Genomic DNA, 7,024 nt, shown 5'->3' with positions numbered 1-7,024 from the left:
GCTGCTGTTTACCAAATCACTGTGTTGGGAAAGGATCACCCCTCTTATGTTGGTATTTTGTAGGTTCACCTTTTGCTTTAATTACAGCCTTTAGTCTGTTAGGATAGGTCTACTAACTTTGCACATCTAGACTTTGCAATATTTGCCCACTTTTCTTTGCAGAACTGCTCAAGTTCAGTTAAATTTGATGGTGAACATTTGTGGACTGCAGTCTTCAAGTCCACTCCGCAGATTTTCTATTCCAATATGCTGATTGGTTTCGAGAATAAACCCGAAAATACCACGACAAGTTGTAAATCGCTAGATAATGTGTAAACTTTGCAATTGAGTAATAAAGAACACAATAATCATAACCCAATGACAGAAGTCTGAAATTTTGTGATGACACTGAAAAGTGAAAACTGCAAATGCCTATACCCAAAATCTACACGCAGTCAGAAGGGAGGGCTGTGCTCCTGCAACCCACCCATTTTTTCTCAAAAGTTTGACGGACTTAGATTTGAAACATGTTTCAAATCTGTCCAACGGACTCGAGTCGAGCGAAAAGTCCACTCGTCTGTATGCTAGTCCGACGGACAAAAACCGACGCTAGGCAGCTATTGGCTACTGGCTATGAACTTCCTTGTTTTAGTCCGGTAGTACGTCATCACGTACAAATCCGTCAGACTTTGGTTGATCGTGTGTAGGCAAGTCCCTTCATTCGGAAAGTCCGTCGTAAAGTCCGCCAGACAAAGTCTGCCGTAAAGTCTGCTCGTGTGTACACGGCATAAGAGATCCATGGTTCCAAGCCTTTAGAAATTGGGCATGTGAATCATCACAATACTGGACATTTGCTCATGAAGCAGCATGGTGGTCATGCGTGTTTTCACCCCCTTAACGCTACATGTTTGGTCTTACAGGCTTAAGCTATGGTCCGTTTAGCCGCAATAAAGATATAGCTTCTTCTGTGATGCATATAAGCCAGGTATTGGGCAGTTAGTAGGGCTAGAGTCCCTATTGGACCGTTCCACGGAAAAGCATCTGAAGCAAACCAAAAACCGTGGACCAGAACCCCACTAGTCTTGGGTAGGAACGCCTGGTATCTATTACATCCCTCTGCTGTCCACAGTCGTGGAAATGATTATCACTACTCCCGGGGAAAGCATGGGCTATGCGAGCATGGAACTCAATGCCATTGAAATAGGACCTTATAATGCTGCTTCATATGTATTTGTATTAGGCTTCATGTACACTGGACATTTCTCAACCTTTCCTGAATGCTGGAACATCACAGCTAGTAATCCCCGTTTAAAAACGTGTGTTTAGCACCGTTTACAAAGCCATGTTTAGCCGCGTTTGCGTTTACTAAAGATAACCTCAGGAGACCCTCCTAAATTATTATTATTATACAGGATTTATATAGCGCCAACAGTTTGCACAGCGCTTTACAACATGGGGCAGACAGTACACTTACAATACAAATCAATACAGGAGGATCAGAGGCCCTGCTCGTTAGAGCTTACAATCTAGAAGGAGGGTCAAGTGAGACAAAGGTTAATAACTGTGGGGGATGAGCTGATGGGAAAAAAAAAATGAAAGCTACAGTTGTTAGGTGTGGGCAGGATAGGCTTCTCTGAAGAGAAGGGTTTTCAGGGATCTTCTGAAAGCTAATAAAGTAGGAGATAAGCGGACAGATTGGGGTAAGGAGTTCCATAGGATTGGAGAGGCTTTGGAAAGGCCTGGAGGCGAGCATGGGAGGAGGTGACAAGGGAGCTAGAGAGCAGGAGGTCTTGAGAGGAACGAAGAGAGCGAGTAGGTTGGTATTTAGAGACTAAGCTAGTGATGTAGCTGGGGGCGAAATTGTGGATGATTTTGTACGTAGTTGTTAGAATTTTGAATTTAATTCTTTGGCCGAGCGGAGCCAGTGGAGGGATTGACAGAGAGGAGTGGCAGACACCGAGCGATTGGTAAGGTGGATGAGTCTGGCAGCGGCATTCATAATGGATTGAAGAGGTGATAGACTATGTAGAGGTAAGCCAATGAGAAGGGAGTTGCAGTAGTCGAGGCGAGAGATGACCAGCGAGTGAATTAGAGTTTTGTTGTGTCATTGGTTAGAAAGGGGCGTATTTTGGAGATGTTGCGGAGGTGAGGCGGCAGGATTTGGACAGTGATTGATGTATTGCTTGAAGGAGAGTTCAGAGTCTAGGACTACACCTAGAACCTTGGCATGTGGGGATGGGCTTATAGTTGTGCCATCGATTTGACAGAGAGATCAGGGGAAGAGGCATAGGGGGGGAGGAAAAATTAGAAGTTCGGTTTTGGCTAGATTGAGTTTAAGGAAGTGGCGAGACATCCAGACTGATATATCTGAGAGTAAATTACTGATACGTGAGGAGACAGAGAGAGTGAGCTGAGGGTAGAGAAATAGATTTGGGTGTCATCAGCGTAGAGGTGGTATTGGAAGCCATGGAGGCTATCAGTTGACCCAGGGAGGCAGTGTAGATTGAAAATAGTAGAGGTCCAAGAACAGAACCCTGAGGTACCCCACCAGAGAAAGGAAGAGGAGAGGAGGAAGTAGAGTTATAAGAAACGCTAAAGGTGCGGTTGGATAAGTAGGAAGAGAACCAGCGAAGTGTACAGTCACGGAGACCAAAGGCGTGTAGTTTTTTGAGGAGGAGGGGGTGGTCAACCGTATCAAAGGCAGCAGAGAGGTCCAGGAGTAGGAGTACCGAATAGTGTCGATTGGTTTTGGCCGTTAGTAGATCGTTTGTAAGTTTTAGGAGAGCAGTTTCTGTGGAGTGATGAGGACAAAATCCAGACTGAAGGGGATCGAGAAGGCATTATCAGCGAGGTGGACGCTCAGTCGGTTGTAGACCAGACGTTCGAGAAGTTTGGATAAGAAGGGAGCAAGGAGATGGGGCGTAGGTTGTTAAGATTGGATGGGTCCAGTGAGGGCTTTTTAAGTATGGGTCTGACAAGTGCATGTTTTAGAGAGTTAGGGAAGATGCCAGAAGAGGGGAGAGATTGAAGATGTGGGTTAGAGAGTGTAGTATAGGGCCAGAGGGTGAACGTAGCATTTGTGAGGGAAGTGGAACAGGATCCAGAGGGCAGGTGGTAAGGTGGACATTAGCAAGTAGTTTAGCAACTTCGTCTGTAGTGGTGGGGTTAAAAGAGGGAAATAATGATAGTGCCTGTGGGCATGAAGTGTAAAGCGTGGAGGGTGTCGGCACAGTAGAGATCTCAGCGCAAATAGTATCAATCTTCTGTTTGAAGTGATTGGCGATCTCCTGTGCAGTGAGTGAGTTGGCGGGTGGAGGCGGTGGAGGACGAAGTAGAGAGTTGAAGGTGGAGAAGAGTTAACGGGGACAGGATAAGTTGCTAATGAGAGTGGTTAAATAGGTCTGCTTGGCAGAGAGGAGGCTGGAGTTGTATTTTTGGAGGGCAGATTTATATTGGTAGAAATCTCTCTGGGACTTAGTCTTATGCCACAGGTGCTCCAGAGCAAGACTACGTTTTTTCAGACTTCTAGTATCATCTGTTTGCCAAGGTTGAAGGGGTCTGGGCTTGATTCTGTGTGTAGTGAGGGGGGCAAGTGAGTTCAGTGAGGCTAGAAATGAAGCGTTGTACACAGAAGTGGCTAGGTTGGTGCAGGATAGGGGTGAGATTTTGTCGTAGAGGTTGTTGATAGCAGAGTAGAGAAGAGAAGGGTTGAGATGACTTTAAGGTGGTTGGAGGGAGAGGAGGTGAAGGAGGAGAGAGTGAAACTAATAAGGTGGTGATCAGAGAGAGGGGATGGATAGTTAGAGAGGTTGCATGGAGTGCAAAGGTGAGAGAACACGAGGTCAAGGATATTGCCTTCTGAGTGAGTTGGAGCATGTATCCACTGCTTCAGGTCAAAGGAGGATGTTAGGCTGAGAAGTTTGGAAGTGGAAGGAGTATTAGTATTCATAGGGATGTTGAAGTCCCCGAGAATGATAGTGGGGATTTCAGAAGAAAGAAAGTAGGGTAGCCAGGCAGAGAAGTCTTCAAGAAAGGTTGATACTGGTCCAGGGGGCCTGTAGATCACAGCTATCCTTGGAGAAATTGGAGTGAAAAGGCGAATACAGTGTGCTTCGAAAGAGGAGAGTGACAGAGAGGGAGGTGGCTGAAGTACCTGAAAGGTGCTATGTGGGGCTAGAAGGATTCCAACACCTCCTCCCTTACGTCCGCTGGATCTGGGGGAGTGAGTCCAGAGAAGACCACCATGGGATAGGGCAGCAGAAGATGCAGTGTCGGATTCGTGGAGCCAGGTTTCGGTAATGGCGAGTAGGTTAAATGAGTTGGCAATAAAGAGGTCATGGAGAGAGGTGAGCTTGTTGCAGACAGAGCGCGAGTTCCAAAGGGCACAAGAGAAAGGGAGTCTGGATTTGGGAAGAATAGAAATGGGAATTAAATTGTGTTGATTGCGGCAGCTGCTGCCAGAGGGTGCAGGGTGATGGGTGCATGGGGTACAGTTAAATGATGGAGGCCCAGAGTTTGGGGATATATCTCCAGAGGTTAGGAGAAGCAAGAGGGTGAGGGAGGTAATATGGGAGTGGGATTTATATGAAGTGACATGCCCCAGGGTCTTGGAGATTTTTAGTGTATGTGGATTTAGAATTAGCAGGAGTTGGTGGGTGCAGTAATAAGGACAGGACAGGAGTGAGGGTGATATATATATGCTGTGGGGGGGAGAAGAGGGGTGAAGGAGAGATAGTTTTAGGATGGAGGACAGAGTTGTCAAAAGCAGTGGTAGAGAAAGCATGTTCCAAGGAAAAAGAGCTAAAGGAGTAAACAAGTTCACCTGATGTCTGTGTGCTGTTTTTCAAAGTGTTTATCTTGTGTCCTTTCCCTTTGTGCCTTCCTGAAGATGATTTCTAAATGATTAGAAAGCAATAAAAACAAGTATTAACTATTTCAGCCATTCTGTTAGAGAACCGTGTGAGTAGCAGCTGAGAAAGCCGTGCGCTTGTAGCTAGCTGTTATTTTTTTGGTTGGTTTGTTAATATGGATCCCATGATGTGCATGTGTGAGGAAATCCTGATGTCGCTTTTGCTGAGGCTCCAAAGATGTCAAATTGCATGAGGACCAGAGATCGCCGCTACTGGACACATCCATTGATGGCTCAACCCATGTCCACGGGATACTTTCTAATATCTATGTTCAGCTGTGTAATTACGCAGAGAATTTTTTGTTTTATTTTTAGTTTTACACGCATGTCAATTGCCACCTTTGACATTCTCTTGGAAAAGGTTAGACCCTGTCTAGTTCACATGGACACCAACATGAGGAAAAGTGTGCCACCAGAAGAACGTCTGTTGGTGACTCAACTTCAAGTAATGCAAGTTGTGTATTGTACAGCATAATTGGCTGATGAGGGGAATATTACATGGTATATCAAGCTTGCAGGCAGTGATAATTGAGTTTTTGGTGTGTTTTTAGCATTTTCCAGGCTCAAAATTAAATGTTTTCCTTTTGAAAACGCTTCTAGATGAAAATGCGCCTAAACGCCAGTAAAAATTACTCTAAACACAGCTTCTGAACGCTTTTTTTTTTTGGGTTTCAAAAAAAGCCTCTAAACTCAACTGCCTAGAAACGACTATAAACGAATCTGTGTACATGTACTGATAAGATAACATAGAGGAGAGTTCAGGAGCAGTAAAAAAAAAAAGCCCAACTGCTCCTAAATGTCCCTTTACTAGCAGAAGTGTACATGAGGCCTTAAAGGAGCATTTGGCCACTATTTTCCAAGCCTTACTCCAGTCTTCCAAATCCTATGGGGGCATTGGGGCATGTAAGAGGGGTGTTGAGGTTGGGCATCTATTCAAGGATGTGTACATGGCCGAAGTGAGACCAGGGGCATGCTGGCATGCATGTTCATAGAAAGCCTTTTGCTACGAGTAGGTGGATGTGGATTGTAGGTCAGCAATCCAGTGTTTTAGCTGAAGCAATCTGTAACACTCTCCGGCTGGGGCGTTGTATGTTTCACGGATGGCCTCCTGAGATGGGAAAGAACGAGAGGAAAGGAAGTCTTGAACCCATCTAATATGAGAGAGCCACCAGGAAAATGCCTGAGGCTCCTCAAGGCCTGGGGGAAAAAGGATTGTAAGTGATAGGAAGTAATGGCAAAAAGGAGGACATCAAGTTGCCAGAATAGCGAACGGAATCTCATATCCACACACCATGCGACAGCACGGGGCTCAGGGAAGAGGGGTGGAAGCGAGAGTAAGGCTTGTAATCAAGACGAATCACAGTTGGGCGGTTTGAGTAACACCTAAAGAGGGACATCTGTAACCGCATTAAGCCTTGTCAATGGGGAGAACTGCACCGCTGTATAGTCCTTAAGGACGTTAGGGGCCCCCTTGGCACCTGTGGACATACAGAGCTAATCTAGGAACTCTTTTTTTCCAAGCCTAAATAAATGGGAGACTCTGGTTTTGCATGAGCCGGGGAAAGAAATAAGGTACTCTTGCTGGTAGTGTGCGAAAGTAATAGAGGGCTTTCGGTAGGATCGTCATTAGTCAGGATTAGAATGTCATCTGCAAAAAAAATTAGTGCCTTATGCTGGGGTCCAGTAAAAAGCTAATGATATATCGACATTGGCCCTAATCGCTGCCACCGATGGCCTCAATGCCAAGATAGAAAAGTGCTGAGGACAGGGGGCAACCCTGCCGGGTACCCCAAAAAAATAGGAAACTGGTCAGAAAAAAGCCTGCATACATCAGTGAGGCTGACGGTGATGAATACAGGGCTTTGAACCAGGATAAAAAGTGTGCTCCAAAACCCCAGCGAGTCAGAACAAATTGGAGTTAGTCCCAAGAAAGTGAATCAAATGCTTTTATAAATATCTAGAGAGCAAAAAACCTGGAATTTTTTTTTATGGCGCCACCACATGTGTAAGACTTTTTCACAGCCTAGCCACATAAAGAGGCACAACTTCCGGCATTATCCACTTTAAGACCAGGCCTTCTGATGCTTTTTGTTTACAAGTAAAAATCTTTAACCACTTCAATACAGGGCACCCCCC

Source organism: Aquarana catesbeiana, linkage group LG04 (genome assembly GCF_042186555.1).
Source record: "Aquarana catesbeiana isolate 2022-GZ linkage group LG04, ASM4218655v1, whole genome shotgun sequence".
NCBI classification, from domain to species: Eukaryota; Metazoa; Chordata; class Amphibia; order Anura; family Ranidae; genus Aquarana; species Aquarana catesbeiana.
The sequence above is the reverse complement of the archived record's forward strand: the minus strand, read 5'-3'. Positions refer to the sequence as shown.